General features: G+C 41.2%; 1 pseudogene across 1 annotated transcript; it reads right to left on the bottom strand.

The window, feature by feature from the left end:
• Nucleotides 1–718: 718 nt before the first annotated feature.
• Nucleotides 719–16915, bottom strand: LOC309566927 (annotated as a pseudogene). Its single transcript has 5 exons — nucleotides 16867–16915; nucleotides 14941–14997; nucleotides 11987–12176; nucleotides 8233–9063; nucleotides 719–930 (listed from the first exon to the last, which is right to left on the bottom strand). The product of its transcript is annotated as an uncharacterized misc_RNA (transcript).
• Between the last annotated feature and the right edge of the window lie 559 nt (nucleotides 16916–17474).

Below are 17474 nucleotides of genomic sequence, written 5' to 3' on the forward strand. Positions count from 1 at the left end.
TAGCACCACTCAACTGAATTGAAAGCCTTGGCTGTATCTACAACTACAACTACTCCACTGCCAATATTTTCATGAGAGGCTTGAAGATTGATAAACAATCTGCGTAGACTGAAGGAGGTATTACGACCAGGCATAAAACCTGTCTGGTCTTCGTGTATTCCTGTCTTGGTTAAGAGATTGGGAAAGTACTTTTGCTGAAATTTTAATATCCGCTTGTAGCAATGGGATCGGGCAATAAGATTCATGAAGGCCTAGGTCTAGTCCGGGCTTATGGATTAGTACAATGAGCGCCTCTCTCATAGTAGGGGGCAAGGTGGAAGATTAAAATAAAATATTAAAGAGAGATAAAAGTTTGGGTGTTAAAAGGTAGCTATAGTGGGAAAGAAAACTTGATGGGCAGGTCATCTATTCAAGGCTCAGCTATCTCATCTCGAAGCCTCCAGCAGTTCAATCTGTTCTTCAGTGAGACTGAAGAATTAAATACTATCCAGGAAGGTACACATTGGTTCCATATATCACTTGTTACAGTAGATTTATATAATGTCCCAAAAAACTCTCGGAAAGTATCGGTAACCTGACTGGGATCTGTTATATCATCTCCTCTAGGGGAGCGTAGATTGATACTAACAAGGGGTCTGTCTTCACTGTGTACTAGGTATGCCAGAAGCTTTCCTACTGGTTCACTGTGCTCAAAAAGTTTCTGTTGCTTAAAAAATTATCATCTAGCTTTTTCGTATTGTAGTTGATCTACTACTCTGGTTTGCAGCTTTAGAGAAGCGGTTCGGGTGGATGAGGGGTCTGCTATATATTGCCTTTCAGTAGAAGACAGCTCAGACATTGCCTGGTCCAAAACTGTTTCAGATGCATCCTTCAACCTAGCAACATGTGTGATAAGAGTGGATCTGGCATGGAGTTTAAAGGAATCCCAGACTGCTGGAAAGAAAGTGGTTTCAAAATTTTCAGCAAACTATCGCCTCCAATCTTCTAAGAGCTTATCCTCCTCTGGGAGTAGGGTAAGCCAAAATTGGTTGAATCTCCATGCGGAAGGAGGTCTGCCTTGTTGTATACTTAACCTCTTGCCAACCGCCCTACATATCTGTACATACCTGTACATTTTCTGCTACTTCCGGGTTTGGGGCACGGGGTGGGGTTTGTGATTGGACCTACTAACAAAATCGCCGTTTTGTTAGTAGGGAAGATAGAGATCCTGTGTTTCTGCTAAGCAGGAACATGGATCTCTGTCTTCCCACAGTTAAAGCATCCCCCAAACAGTTAGTAAGCACTCCCAGGGAACACATTTAACCCTGATGTTAACCCCTTCCCTGCCAGTGTCATTAGTATGGTGACAATGCATATTTTTTAGCAGTGATCACTGTAGTGTTGTACTGGTTCCCAAAAATGTGTTAAAAGTGTCACTTAGTTTCTGCTTTGTCCGCCGCAATGTGGCAGTCCTGCTATAAGTCGCTCATCGTCGCCATTACTAGTAAAAAATAAATAAATATAAATTCCATAAAAATATCTTATCGTTTGTAGACGTATAACTTTTGCACAGACCAAGCAATATACGCTTATTGGGGATTTTTTTTTTTACCAAAATATGTAGCAGAATACATATTGGCCTAAATTGATGAAGAAATTCGCTTTTTTACATCTTTTTTGTTTATAGTGCAAAAAAAAAAACGCAGAGGGGATCAAATACCACCAAAAGAAAGCTATATTAGTGGGAAAAAAAGGACATCAATTTTATTTGGGTACAGTGTCACGCGACCGCGCAATTGTTAGTTAAAGTAACGCAGTGCCATATTACAAAAAATGGCCTGGTCATGAAGGGGGGTAAACCTTCTGGAGCTGAAGTGGTTAAGGTAATCCAATATGAGCAGTGGTCAGAGAGTAAATACAGCTGGATAAAACAAAAACTGTGTCTGTCTTCATTTCAGGCTGCAAAGCAACAAATTGTGATTATTTAAAGGGGGATGATTCTTTTCTATACCCACTGTATTTTTGAAAATTGAACAATCCTGATGTACTGACACCCTAACTCATCTCTTGCGGCCCGAAAACAGCAGGACAGTATAAATACCCCCAAATGACTCCTTTTTTGGAAAGTAATTCAGTAAGAGGCATGGCGAGTGTTTTGATGTTGTAATTTTTTGTCCCAATTATTTGGAAAATTAAGAAATTAAAAAAAAAAAAGTTTGCACAATTTATTTTACATACTGTCACCAGTGCAGTACAGCATTATCATATAACTGGTGTGGCGGTGATCAGGGACATTGACTGGTGACAGTATGTAAAAAAAATGATCTTCAATTTTTTTTTTTTTTTCATTACATTTTCTTTTCTTTTTGTTCTAACACACTGTGACCAGAGCAATACAGTGTTACTATAGTAACGCTGTACTACTCTGGGGAAGTGATCAGGATTTTTTTTTTTTACACATTTTGATTGCTTATACCAGTGAATTTCATTGGCATAAGCAACCATTTTTACTGAATGAAACTGGTTCACTCAGTGTGTTTTGCTGTGATTCGCCAAAGCTAATCATATGGTACAGATGGGCTGTGGTTGGCCCTATCTGTACTACGTGATCACTGTGACCAATCACAGCTAACAACACAATTGCATACAATGGATGGCATAAAAGAAAGCCATCCACTGTTTACAATTGTCATGTGATCTGCGGTAATTGGTCACAGTGATCACATGGTACTGGCAGCAGGCTGGAGGACACAGCCGGTGACAGATTGTGTCACTGTGCGGCCCTGCGGCTGCACGAGAGGCACATTCTGGGATGATGTCATATAATGTCCTCCCAAAACAGTGCTCCCACCCGGCCATCATTGTGCTACAGGCCAGGCGGGAAGGTGTTAAAGTGGATTTGGCATCAGATATAATCTGCATGTCAATTACATGTGTGCCAAGCAATGTGCCCACTCTCAGGTATGTATTACGTCTTGCCATAGGTGTGTGAAGCTTATTGCATCAGCGTTTGCACCCCAAAGCTCAAATACACGTGTTTGCTTGTATATATATATATACAGTGGGTACAGAAAGTATTCAGACCCCCTTAAATTTTTCACTCTTTGTTATATTGCAGCCATTTGATAAATCATTTAGGTTCATTCTTCTTCCTCATGAATGTACACATAGCACCCCATACTGACAGAAAAACACAGAATTGTTGACATTGTTGCAGATTTATTAAAAAAGAAAAACTGAAATATCACATGGTCCTAAGTATTCAGACCCTTTGCTCAGTATTTAGTAGAAGCCCCCTTTTGATCTAATACAGCCAGGAGTCTTTTTGGGAAAGATGCAACAAGTCTTTCACACCTGGATTTGGGGATCCTCTGCCATTCCTCCTTGCAGATCCTCTCCAGTTCTGTCAGGTTGGATGGTAAACGTTGGTGGACAGCCATTTTTAGGTCTCTCCAGAGATGCTCAATTGGGTTTAAGTCAGGGCTCTGGCTGGGCCATTCAAGAACAGTCACGGAGTTGTTGTGAAGCCACTCCTTCGTTATTTTAGCTGTGTGCTTAGGGTCATTGTCTTGTTGGAAGGTAAACCTTCGGCCCAGTCTGAGGTCCAGAGCACTCTGGAGAAGGTTTTTGTCCAGGATATCCCTGTACTTGGCCGCATTCATCTTTCCCTCGATTGCAACCAGTCGTCCTGTCCCTGCAGCTGAAAAACACCCCCACAGCATGATGCTGCCACCACCATGCTTCACTGTTGGAACTGTATTGGACAGGTGATGAGCAGTGCCTGGTTTTCTCCACACATACCGCTTAGAATTAAGGCCAAAAAGTTCTATTTTGGTCTCATAAGACCAGAGAATCTTATTTCTCACCATCTTGGAGTCCTTCAGGTGTTTTTTAGCAAACTCCATGCGGGCTTTCATGTGTCTTACACTGAGGAGAGGCTTCCGTCGGGCCACTCTGCCATAAAGCCCCGACTGGTGGAGGGCTGCAGTGATGGTTGACTTTCTACAACTTTCTCCCATCTCCTGACTGCATCTCTGGAGCTCAGCCACAGTGATCTTTGGGTTCTACTTTACCTCTCTCACCAAGGCTCTTCTCCCCCGATAGCTCAGTTTGGCCGGACGGCCAGCTCTAGGAAGGGTTCTGGTCATCCCAAACGTCTTCCATTTGAGGATTATGGAGGCCACTGTGCTCTTAGGAACCTTAAGTGCAGCAGAAATCTTTTTGTAACCTTAGCCAGATCTGTGCCTTGCCACAATTCTGTCTCTGAGCTCTTCAGGCAGTTCCTTTGACCTCATGATTCTCATTTGCTCTGACATGCATTGTGATCTGGAAGGTCTTATATAGACAGGTGTGTGGCTTTCCTAATCAAGTCCAATCAGTATAATCAAACACAGCTGGACTCAAATTAAGGTGTAGAACCATCTCAAGGAAGATCAGAAGAAATGGAAAGCACCTGAGTTAAATATATGAGTGTCACAGCAAAGGGTCTGAATACTTAGGACCATGTGATATTTCAGTTTTTCTTTTTTAATAAATCTGCAACAATGTCAACAATTCTGTGTTTTTCTGTCAGTATGGGGTGCTATGTGTACATTCATGAGGAAGAAGAATGAACTTAAATGATTTTAGCAAATGGCTGCAATATAACAAAGAGTGAAAAATTTAAGGGGGTCTGAATACTTTCCGTACCCACTGTATATATATATATATATATATATATATATATATATATATATATATTTACACACACACACATACATATGTATATACAGTACAGTATCTCACAAAAGTGAGTACACCCCTCACATTTTTGTAAATATTTTATTATATCTTTTCATGTGACAACACTGAAGAAATGACACTTTGCTACAATGTAAAGTAGTGAGTGTATAGCTTGTATGACAGTGTAAATTTGCTGTCCCCTCAAATAACTCAGGACTAATGTGCTTCAGGTATATGCAATAATTTGCAATGCATCTAACTAAAACACATGTATGATAGTAGCATTAAAATATTATTGGTGGTTTGAGATGGGAAATATGGCATGATATTTGATTACTACAACCCCTATGTTACAATGCCATGCATTGTGTTGTGCTGCGTTACAAAAATGGTGCAGGAATGTTTTTTTGTCCATTGTGGTATGTTGACCGTCCTTTCAAAATAACTGGTCTGACCTAACGCAGCTTATATTGACATGCCACATAATTTGTACATGTATGCGGTAATGCACCAAAATGGAAGCTAAAAATTGTAAAAAGGCCCCTTATCTTAGCTGATAAAAACATGTCTAAAGACCTTACTCTTCACAAAGTATTATATTCCAGGCTGCTTTCTTGAAGCTCATAAAGCCCAACTGAACTCAGTTAAGCTTTATGGGTCCAAGTGCATAAAATCAGTTGTACAAAAGTCTTATAGTATGTATTCTTCAGAAGTAGCCAAAACCTAAGTGAAGAAGCCTGTCTCATGATTGCATGCTGCAGAGAAGGACTCTGGTGTTCTGTAGGGAAGCAGTAGTCTCTTCATAGAGGTCCAATGTGTCCCCTGCTGAGTCAGAGATAGAGATTTCAGCTATATATCAGCAGGTAGCATGAAATTTGCTGATTGCAGAGCTATAGGTCAGCAGATGACATCTCAGACCTCTGCAATGAGACCACTGCTTTCACACAGAGAGCAAATGTCGAGGAACCAGGCTTTTCCACTCTTTTTCTGCTTCCTAAAGAAAAGGATTATCAGACTTTGACTATCTTTTGTTTTTATACATCGGGAATATACTGTATTTAACTAATTTAAACTGAAAGTTCAGTTGGGTATGGAAGCACCATTTGGCACCAATGTAGAAGTTTGTTAGATAATGGGAGTGTTGGCTGTAACTTTAAACATGTTTTTTTTTTGCAGGCTTTAGCATGCTTTACGACTGCTTGAAGCTTATTAATCCTGCAGTAGACTGCTACAAAGTGGAAATTAAATGATGTTCCACTGTGACCCAAAGCTTCACTCTTATCTTCCCCTTTATATGTTCATAAAAGATTTCTGGACTTACCATAATATCCTTTTCTTGGAGTACATTACAGGACACAGGTTGATTTTTCAGGTGCAAAGGGTTCCGCTGGCTGCCTTACACACGGGCTGAATGTCGGCCTGTTTCTATTGAACCACCCGATATTTGGCCTGTGTGTAGGGGGCTTTAGCAATCTCCTATTCTATAATGTAAATATACAGTAGAGCAGAGGGGAACAGTGTTAGCTGAACTGCTGAGAGAAGCACTTCAGTTAGGGTTGCCACTTTTTCTTCAAGCCAAAGCCGAACACTTTAGCGGCGCACAGGAATCTTTTTTTTTTTTTTTATAACATACAATAAAGGAGTATAACAGACCTGGGACACCTTTGGGCGCTCCAAAGGGAATAGTAATATGGCATGCATAGTGCCCCCCTTCCCGTCAAGCCCTGTTCCGAGCCACATTCTTGTCTGAATATTGTGTCCGGGTTTTAGGAGGACTAAAACCCAGACACATAATTCAAAACCTGGACAGGTGGTATCCCTAACTTCAGTGCTACTACAATGTGTTACAGACCAGTGGCAAAGCTGACCTGCTGTTTGAGGTTCTACCACTGTAAGCAGGTTGAAATGCATTTAGTTTGTTTCCAGCAGCGGGCCCAGGCTGGGGAAATGGTTAAGAACTATCTGCCTAGGTATAAAACTTTTGGTTTTGGCAGGTCCATCTGTGATATATAAAGAGGATGACTGCTAAGATCAGGAGAAGCAGTAGGAGAGTGATTTTAGGAGTAGTCATCTTTAGAGAGCAATGTAAAGTCCTGCTGCCAGGAAGAAGACATGAAGATACTGGGGGTCACGGACATCATCCAAGTCATGGATAATGGCTATATGGAGGTATGCGGGGGTATGCCTGGGTCACTACATCATGTTAGATTGGGAATGGACATTGCTCGTGCTGTATTATTATCATGCTGCATTTCAACAGTAAAGTTATGTTGACCATTCTGGGCCTTGGTCTGAAGTTAATTAACCTCCCTGGCAGTCTGATTATGTCAGAATTTTTTATCTCAAAGTGGTGCATTGTTTTGCATGGAGATATGTTTTTTATATTTTAGGCCTGTAATTCTTAGGAATAACTCAATAACTTAAATCTGTCCAAACAAGAGTCTAGTAGACATCCGAGTATGATAAGGTTTGAAACACAAAATCATAAATTATAATACAATAATAATACATTTTATTCAATAATATAATCAAACCAAAAACACTGAATTGTGTACAAACAAGTGGTGCGATATTACTAGTCGCTGTAATAATGATTTAGTAAACATCACGAGTATGAAAGATTTTTAAACATGGGACTGCACAAAGTCCGACGTCACAATCGGGACAATAGAATCTGGTTTCCTTTCTGATTTTCCTTCAACTGTCATCTCACTTCGAGCAACAAACCACACACATCCTTGTAGGTTCTTACTTTTTCTCAGTTGGTGGGATGTAGTCCATGAAGTGACGACCAGTCAGGCGTTCCGGGTTGACAACGCCAACAGCATGATGTCCAGATGTATTTACAGCCATTGATGGTGTTTGCTGATTCAGAAAGATATGTTCTGCAACTTTCCAAATTAAGTCCGAATGAATCACAGGCTTGTCACTTTTTTTTTTTTTTGAGCAGAATGTAGGCATTCCACAAGCATTGCTGAATAAGATGTCTGAAGATCTTTTTATAGTATTTTTTTTTTTTTTTTTTGCTGCTTCCTCATAGATGGGTAGAATGTCATTGCTTAGTCGGCTCTGTCGACACCTCCCATGGTGTTGTTGTAGTCTATCTCTACTTGTGGCTTCATGACTTCTTTCTCATCTTTCATGTGTACCATACAGTGGAGGTATTATGAACTGTACTTATTAGACAAACATCTTTCTTGTCCTTTCATCGCAGTGCCATTATTTTGCCTTTCTGCCAGGCAACCATTTCTCCTGTCTTGAGCTTCTTTTTACCAAACATTGGCGGCATGTCACGCCGGTTAGCCCTTACGGTTCCATAAGCATCGGTTTTGTTTTGCAGTAGAACCTTATAAAGTTCAGGAGATGAATAAAAGTTGTCAGTTGTTACACAATAGCCCTGTTTTAGCAATGGCTCAATTAGTGAAAGAACAGAAGATGTTGCCATTCCATAATTGCTGTATTTTTTATCAAATTTTGTTCCTTTTCCAGTGTATATCAGTGAGTTCCAAATGTAGCCAGTTGAGAATTCACAAAGCATGTAGGATTTACGCCAAATCGTGTCCTCTTTGATGCAATGTATTGCACCCAGCCGAGTCTTCCCTTGTAGGCCATTAAACTTTCATCTATGCTGATGTTTCTTTCTGGCACATAGCTCAGTTGGAAATTCTGTAGAATCATTTGATATACTTCCCAGATTTTCTTTAGTATTGGTGCAGGATGAGTAGTTTCATCAAATTCTTCATTGTTTTCGAAGTGGGGACATGACCGTGCCAAAGAATGGAGTGGCAAGTATTGTATTGGCTGCCCAATACCACTTCTGCAGGGGTTTCCCCACCACTCCCTGAAGAATTATTAGGCCCAGAAATTTCCAAATGTCATCTTTGGTCACTGGTTCCCACTTTCTGCATCTTCCGATGCATAGCCAATTGTTGCTCTTTGTACCAGTTTGTCTCGATAACAATTTTTTCAATAACCTCATCGGTCAGAAATAATTGTAGGTATGCCAAGGGGTTGTTATGGTCAACGTCAACTTTCATACCAGGTGCTCCAGTAAATGGGAATCTTGGGGGCGCTGCCTGATCCGTACCGCAGTCAATAGAGCACCAAGTTCTCACATCGCTGCGCTCAGTTGCAGAATCGTCACTGTCGTCACTTTCAGTACTTGATGAAGAATTTTCCCATGAATCGCTATCGCTCAGTTCTTCAAATAATTCCGATTCACTGTCGCTGTTTTCCAGTTCGTCTAAAAGCACTTTTGAGCTAAAAGAATGCTTTTTGGATGCAATAGACGTTCTCAATTTTCCAGGCACAATAAACCGCAAAAGTACAGGCAGGGCACTGGGAAAACCACTAGGTGAAAAGCTGTGGTGAAATGGCTTGATACAAAGTTGTAGTCCTAACAGATTGCACTGTATTTGTTTTATTTACTTTTTTGAAATTCCCGCCAGTTCCACCCCCTGTGTCACGGTGCTCACAGGGAAGGGAACCGGAAGACAGATGCCGGCATCGGCCGGAGCACACAGCGGGAGGACAGCTGGAGGGTGGCTGGAGGACGGCGGGAGGACGGCGGTAGGATGTTGGGGAGACGGCGGGGGATCGTAGCGGAAGGTAAGTGTGATTCAGGGGTAATCCCGAGTGTGGCTCAGGATTACCGCTTTTGGCACTGTATATTAACCCCGAGCTACACTCGGGAATACCTCCAGGGAGGTTAAAAGGGGTGCATGTTGGTTCTGGCGGTCCTAAAGAACCTGCATCTGTAATTGCACTTATTGGGCATGAAGTAGTAGTACTACAGAGGGTTAACTCAACAAGACAAGGACGAGAAGTGTAGTTGCTATGAGTAACCAAGTGAAGGAACAAGCTGCAGTAACCAGTCTTTAGGCATGGTACCTGTAAAGGTGACAGGTCTTCCAGTCGATGTTCTGGCTCCCTCCTTAGCAGTCCTTCTCCCATAGCAACCAAGAGCAGAATAGCGTTACGGGAATCCATGGCATGCTCACGAGGTATGGAAAGGACAGAGTTAAATGAGAGAACACATGAGGTCAGTGCTAGGTGCTTGCGGGAACCCATCCTGTTACTGGGAGTGAGGTAACAGAGCTACGCCAGACTGGTGGAGTGGGTGCAAACTCAACAGGTCCCTCCTATTGCAACATACAAGTTGCAGTGTGTAGTGACAAGGGAAAAGTCACTTTTGAGAGAAACTCTGCACTTTATTACTACACACAGTGAAGGCTCATCTCTAAGTTGGGAAACTGCCTTAATGTTAGATGTTTCACATGACCACAGTCTCCTCCTGATCCCGAGCATTGTTGGGAATGCTCCACACGAGAGGTACCCCCATGTGCAGGAGTGCAGATGACCCCACCCACAAACTATGTGTTCTCTTCTACCTTATTGCTGCATAGGACTGAGAGAGATCCCACCTGCTAATATAGCAACTACATGGCCAGTTCAGCCTGTCAATCAACCTCACTTTTTAGTATTTTCAATTGACTTTTCTGTACTAAAATGTAAGCTCCTGCAGACAGTGTAATGTATACAAGAGGCATCAAAAAAAAAAAAAAAAAATTGGGCTTTAACACCCAGCTGCTGCACGTGTGTCCATGGCAGCCTAAGGTTGTGTGCAGAGCCTGTGCTCACTGCATGCTCCCAGCATACTGATCGTGCTGTCACTGACAGCTCTCAGTCCCCACCTCTGATTAGGGAGCCAGCGGGACAGTCTCATAATCATGTGACCACTGTGAGAGCCATTCACAGTGGTCACATGATAAAGAAGCCATGCCTGGACATTGAAGCCCATTTAAAGGGCCACCAGGAGTCGGCATTAAAGGGTTAATTTACTCCAAAAACTAATAATTGCATGTATAAAAATGTTTTTAAGTACTTATGCTTAAGTACACTACATTGAACCAAATCCGCTTGGGACAAACGTAGAATTTCAAATTATACATGCAGTGTTCTCATACAACATGCAAATAAAATTCCCACCACCAACAAGTGATATGGAACAAGTGTATATAAAGGGTTTTTAAATGGTTGCTGGAGATAGTTTTTATAAGCACCACATCCCTAATATTAGTAAAAGTAGATTTAGGATTTTGTTGTGGGACTTTTAAGGTGCAAACACACAAATAAATGATGGAGAAAAAATAATTTTGATAAAAACAATTCTACAAATTTTTATTTATCAAAGATAACAGACAATGTTTTAAAAACATATAAAAAGAGGAAAGAATAACTATATAATGCTTGCTCAAAGCTTTATTCTTTCCTCTTTTTATATGTTTTTAAAACATTGTCTGTTATCTTTGATAAATCAAAATTTGTAAAATTGTTTTTATCAAAATTATATTTTCTCCATCATTTATTTGTGTGTTTGCACCTTAAAAGTCCCACAACAAAATCCTAAGAGTCCATTCAGACTAGCGCGGCTTGTCAGGCTGTCACCTGACAAGTCGCGCACCATCGCTCCCATAGTGTAGTACAGGACCTGTTCTAATAGGAGCGACACACGTCGCTCCGACTTAGAAAAAGGGTCCTGTACTACTTTGGGGCGACCTGGAGGCGACTTGCATTGACTTCAATTATATGAAGTCCCTGCAAGTCGCGCCGAAATCACAGGTCGCCCCACCAAGTCGTATCGCGCCAGTCTGAATGGGCTGTAAATCTATCTTTACAAGTGTATATAAAACTTAATTTGGGACACCGAAGGAATGACTCATTCACTTATCTATGTAATTTTTGCAACAAAATTAACACCAGACACAATTAACATTGTATTTTTCTTATTTGGGGTTTTACTTTGGTGTAACACGTGGATTATTGTTACTTTTTTTTATAGATACCAGAAGTTTTTTTATACCTTTAGTATATGTCACTTTTTTGGTTGTTGGAATTTTATTTACATACTATGTGAGAGCACTGCATGTATAATTTTGTAAACCTCACTATTTAGCTGTGCTTACTCAACACCCCTTGCCTGTGAAATAGGTTCATTTCCTAGCCCAGGGCTCCAATTCGTGTAAAAAAAACTAGAGAAACAGGAATGTAGAAATGAGAAAACTGACTTTGGGTTGTATCTTCACTACTCTTGTTTGTTGCCTACCCTGACCTTTAGCTGTTTAGACAGCCTCAGTCTCCCGTGGCAACAACTCATGTTAGCAATTCTATTTCACCCATCTCTTTGGCTGTTTAGTTTCTTTACTTTGCCAAGTACCAGGAAGAGGGATTGTACCAATTCTTCTACGGATAAGGCAGCAGAAAAAAAGATATTGTATTCTAGTACCAGGTGCCCACATAATTGGAATCTCCCTTGCATGTGGATACAAATTCTGAAGTATTGCCTTCTGATTTAGTCTCCACTTCAATAGCCATGCATTTGTCCAGTGACTCTGAGACTGCTGAGAACATCAAAAGACTAATATCCATTGCAAGTATCTCAGTCCCAAGTACAAAAACTTTGCTAAAAAACAACTCTAGAAAACAATTTTACACCCAAGCTCAAGAAGATATACTTCCTTACCAGCTCTGCGATGGCTGTACCAACCGGCACCATGTTTTTTTCTGTTACTTATCTAGACCTAGGGACTCCTGAGTTATGTCTGAATATGCCTCTAAGACCCATCATCTGAAGTTTACTTCTGAAGCCCAGCATCCTGAGCCAGCTTCTGTTATGACTGAGACAGCCCTCTCAATTGCCGGGCTTGTCTGTTCTAAATGTAAACCAGTTTTCCCAGCATCTGTTGGCCTCTTCTGAATGTGAGTTGGCCTTTTCTGAATGTGAGATAACTGCTTCTATCGTGGAAGCAATCTTTTCTGTATTGGAGGCAGTCTCTTCTGTTCCTGGATTTGTTGTGCCTCAACTTTAGACTGGTCTACTATTTCTCCTGAGACTTTGCCAATGCCATGCTCGCCCAAGACTTTGCCAGTGCAATGCTCACCAAAACTTTGTTAGCTCCAATCCTGTTTTGCTTTGTGTCTATTAAGGTTCCTTCCATTAGAAGCAAGAAAGAAATAAAACCAGTCCAACTGGTTCGTTAGCATATGAATAGGGGAATATTAGCTTCTAAAACAATACATGGTCTTAAAATGTTATTGCATATGTATGCTATAAAAATCACTAAATTAGCCATAGCAACACAAACCCCTTCTGGGGAACTCTTTGAGACTAACCTTGTGCAACGCAGAATCTCTGAATACTGAATATGACATATCTACTACTTCTGATTTAATGCTGTCTATAGTTTGTAAGCTTTTTCGCAAATGCCTAACCCCCCCCCCCCCCCATTTTCTTTTGTTTTCATTGTTCTACAGTTAGTTACCCAGTCCTATTCCTTTATCAAATGTAACTGTTTTGGCATTCTTTCTGCTGCAGAGGTCAGTGTGTAATTCAGGTGCCTATTCTGTTCCAGCGTGACCAGATGCTGCTTTTGTACAAGTATTTTAAGATACTGCCTTTGACTTAATCAGGTGTTGCCTCCATTCAGGCAAGTCTCAAGACTTCCCATGTCACAGTTAGCACTGATGTTGTGTATATGCTATCATGTCCAAAATGAGCAAATACTGGGGACTTCTTTTGTAGGCTAGGTTTTTAAGGTGGGAGAGGTAAATGTGGGTAATTGGCGCTGCCTAAATAAATTAATAAGTACATTATATAAGTGACTACGTGATGTGTGTGAACAAAAGTGCTTGTGCAAATGTCTATAAATGCAATGAAGGTAAATGCGAAAAAAAACCAACATGTAAAACGGGAATACTATGATAAAATCAATATATAACAATAATATATCCCGCTAATATGAGGTGCAAGCAAGTGATATAAAACCAATGAATTAATATTAATATAAACAGTACTGTATAAAGTGCAAAGTACCAATGGTGCTGTATAGTGCACAGAAATAGAATATAAGTATATTAAAAAGAAGTTGATAAGAAATTTGCAATATATACGGTAATGTGTAAAACAATAAATACTATGGCAAACTGGCTAAAAATATATAGTCCATATGGCCAGTAGATAATGAAACCAAATATTAAAACAGCGTGGATAATGCGCAATAAATGCAATATAGTGCAAAAAAGTGGTGAATAATATAATATCTGGCTGGGAACTATATATTTGGTCCTAGTAGCCGGTGATGGTGATAGAGATAGTCCCAAAAAAGTCGAAGATCCGTGAAAGAGAGATCCAAAAAAATTGAATACAATCGGATTCAGGTGACCCCGTGGTGGGCAACTGGTGAGGTGCAGGGAAATCCCCCTAGTAAATGCCCTACTAACCAGATGTACCCACCCCTCACTGGGGTAAAGGGCGGGTATTAGGGTGTAGATGGAACTCCTTCTTTTGGATCTTAGTCTCCTGGATCAGGGGGATATTGAAGGCCGTCCCTGGGGGTCCCGGGTGTCACCGTAGGAATAAATGGGATCCTAAGGTCCTCTCCAATAGGGATGGTGTGAAGTACGTAGATATAGGCTGGCTACTCAGTAATCAACCATGAAGGGCAAGAGAAAGGCTCGATAGTGTAATACCGTAATGCTTCTTTATTGTAACAGTAAATAAAACAGGGTACTCACAATCTAAATGGAAAGTACAGGCGGGATAATAGCGTCCCGGAACACACTGCGTTCCACCAAAATACCGGAACCGGAAGTGATGCAACGGCGCTGTGCGCGTTTCGTCACCTGACGTCCTCTGCAGGTTTTTAAGGTGTTTTTAGGGGCTATAGTGGGTCCTGCTCTGTTTCTCTGTGCACCTGGAGAAATCCTTCAGCTTCAGTTTTCTGGAAGACTCTTACACTCTTCTGAGAGTCTTAGGCAAGCCTGTTTTCAGTTTAGGCTTGGTCTCCAGTGGTGCACTGCTCTGTAACGATTGTTGGCCTATACTCAGTGAGTTCTGACCTTGTTGTGTTTTGCGCTATAAGCTCCTGTTTTGCTGGCTATTGTTCTGTAGGTTCCAACTCCTATAAGCTTTACTGAATATACTTAGGTTTTCCTGAGTTTCGTTATGGTGCCATGATTGAAACTGGTAGCTTGTCTCTCAGTTACAGTTTTGCCAGGTTTGGGTGCTGTGGAGCTCTCAGATTCACTAGTTGAGCTGTGGTTGGAGTGTCCAGAGGCCACTTGTTAGAGGGGGGTTAATGTCAGAATCAGTGCTCTGTATAGATCAGGTTCAACTGATCTCATGATGTCACCAGGGCATTCACTGTGAAGGTTAGAGGATCCTTGGATCTGAAAACAAACCTGCTCCATTTGTTGGTAAGTCTAGAAGCCACAATATCCACATCTGACATCCCTCACCTGTAACAGAGAGCAGAAAACACCTCAGGGTGAAGAGTCTGCTCTCTGGAGTCCAGACATTGATGATCGAAGAAATTTGCCTGCAAATTTCCACACCTGGAATGTGTGAACAGGGCTAGAACATAACATTTTTTCCAAGACAGAACCAGATCTTTTTTAGCTTGCAGACTTCTGTACACTCTGATGGTTAAAGAAAGCCACTTTGGTGGCATTGTCTGATTGAATCCTAGTTGGATGAACCGCTAGTCAAAGTGTTCAGCGTTGGATAATCAAATTGCTCTGAGATCCAGAATATTGATCGGAGAATTATCTTTCTCTAGTGCTCGTATCCCTTAAACTGAAAGAGCACTTCTCCTCAGCCTAACAGTCTGGCATCCATCATGATAATCTTCAAGTCTAGTGGGAGGAAGGGTTTCCCTGATTCCAGTGCTGGACCAAGGCAAGACTGGTCTTTTAGGTCAGGTGAATATAGAGACTGAGCTTACCTGTCCCAAGCTGCCAGAATGTTGAGTTGCAATGATCTGGAATAACATTTGGAATGAGACTGCATCAAAAGAGTTCACCATCAAGCCCAAATCTCTCATGTAGAGGGTTGGTTGACTCCAGGGATATAGAGTCTGAGAATAACAGCAGTGAATCTGCAGTTTGTCCTGTGGAAGAAAAATCTTTGGAAAATCCAGGCCTAGATACTCCAAGCAATGAGACAGTTCCAGCACTGACCTATGGAGATTCAGGAAGGATCCACCTGAACCTCTGTAAGGTCTGGACAGTTAGACGTTGCCTGACAGAGCCTGTGCTGACGATCTTACTATCCCACTATGGGGATGTCCTACGTGTGAAGCAGAGCAAGAACAGGAGCTAGCACCTTGGTGAAAACCCAAGGTGCAGCGGACAGACCAAAGGCAAGGGCAACCAATTGATAATGCTGCATTGCAAAACGTAGATGGCATTCATGTTCCAGGAAGTTGGGGAAATTCAAAAAGGCATCCTTGGTGTCAACAGAGGTCACGTCTCTTGGAGAGAGGGAAACAATGATCTACCTGGCACATTTCATGCAGATTTTTTAAACCCAGAGAAAGGTGTTGATCAACTTGAGATCCAGTATGGGGCGGATCCCCCTTTTGGCATTGGGAACAGTGAACAGGTTTCAATAAAACCCCTGGAACCTATCCCTTTCTAGGACCATGGCTTAAAAATGATGCTGCTCTAGAACAGCATGGAGACCCAGCAATCTTGGCAGGGACACAGGCAAGTTGGACAAACTGAAACAGGGTAGAGGCAGAGAATAAAATTCCAGTTTGTAGTCTCTGGACCTAGCTGTCTAAAGATGAATAAGTACTATAATAAAATTGCCACTTATATTTCTAATGCTGTAATCACAATTTTTATTCTATTTCTTTCATACATTGCAGAGATCAATTTTGATGCAGGAAACACTCAAAATATGCCAAAGGAAGTTTGGGACAAAGATCAACAAAGTATTAAGATCTGTATGAAAACACAGAGGAAAAGCAAAAATATTTGCTTTTCCCTCTAGGTACTAGAAATTGTTGAAGCTGTGTAAAAGCTAGTGTCATTGAATTAAAAAGAACAAGGTAACCCTGTCCGTTTGCCTAGAGTATAATCCCTGAGATGGAAAACATACATTTAGATCTAGTTCCTAAAATAGGAATTCAAAGAATACAGTTTATGTCTGTACAGTATCCTATAGCTGATGTTGCACCCTATGTCATGCCACCTCAGGCCCATGACATACCTGCTCAGACCCATGACCTGCCACCTCAGTCTCATGCACTCATGCAGCCAACAACCTTTTTGCAATTGCAACTTGAAGGCATGCCCCTAAAAACAACTTTTTTCTCATTTTACCTGTCTTTCTCATGTTCAGATTATGGAGATTCTTCCTTGCCATCACCATATCGTAAAAAAGCTTATGATAAAGGTCAAGTACACCACCGCCATATTATTAGCAATAGCCATAATGCAGTGCAAATTATCAAGGTTCCTGCAAACATCTTCCTACAAGTCTTTAATTGGACTTTTTTTTCCTCACAGAAAATTCTTGATTACATAAAATTAAAAAATGACATAATTCCTCTGGGCAGTAGGAGGCGAAACAGTGCCTCATCATTTTCCCCACAATAATCCTTGATTACAGAAAATAAATAAAATGACATAATGCCTGTGGGCAGTAGGAGGCAGAATAGTGCCCCATCATTGGTATTAGTGGGAAGAATAATGCCCCATCATTGGTATTAGTGGGAAGAATTATGCCCCATCTTTGGTATTAGTGGGAGGAATAGTGCTCAATCATTGGTATCAGTGGGAGGAATAGTGCCCCAACATTGGTATTAGTGGGAGGAATAGTGCCCCTTCATTGGTATTAGTTGGAAGAATAATGCTTCATCATTGAAATAAGTGGGAGGAATAGTGCCCTTTAACTGGTATCAGTGGGAGGAATAGTGCTCCATCATTGG

The sequence above is a fragment of the Pelophylax lessonae genome (assembly GCF_965119305.1).
Source record: "Pelophylax lessonae genome assembly, chromosome: 11".
NCBI lineage: Eukaryota > Metazoa > Chordata > Amphibia > Anura > Ranidae > Pelophylax > Pelophylax lessonae.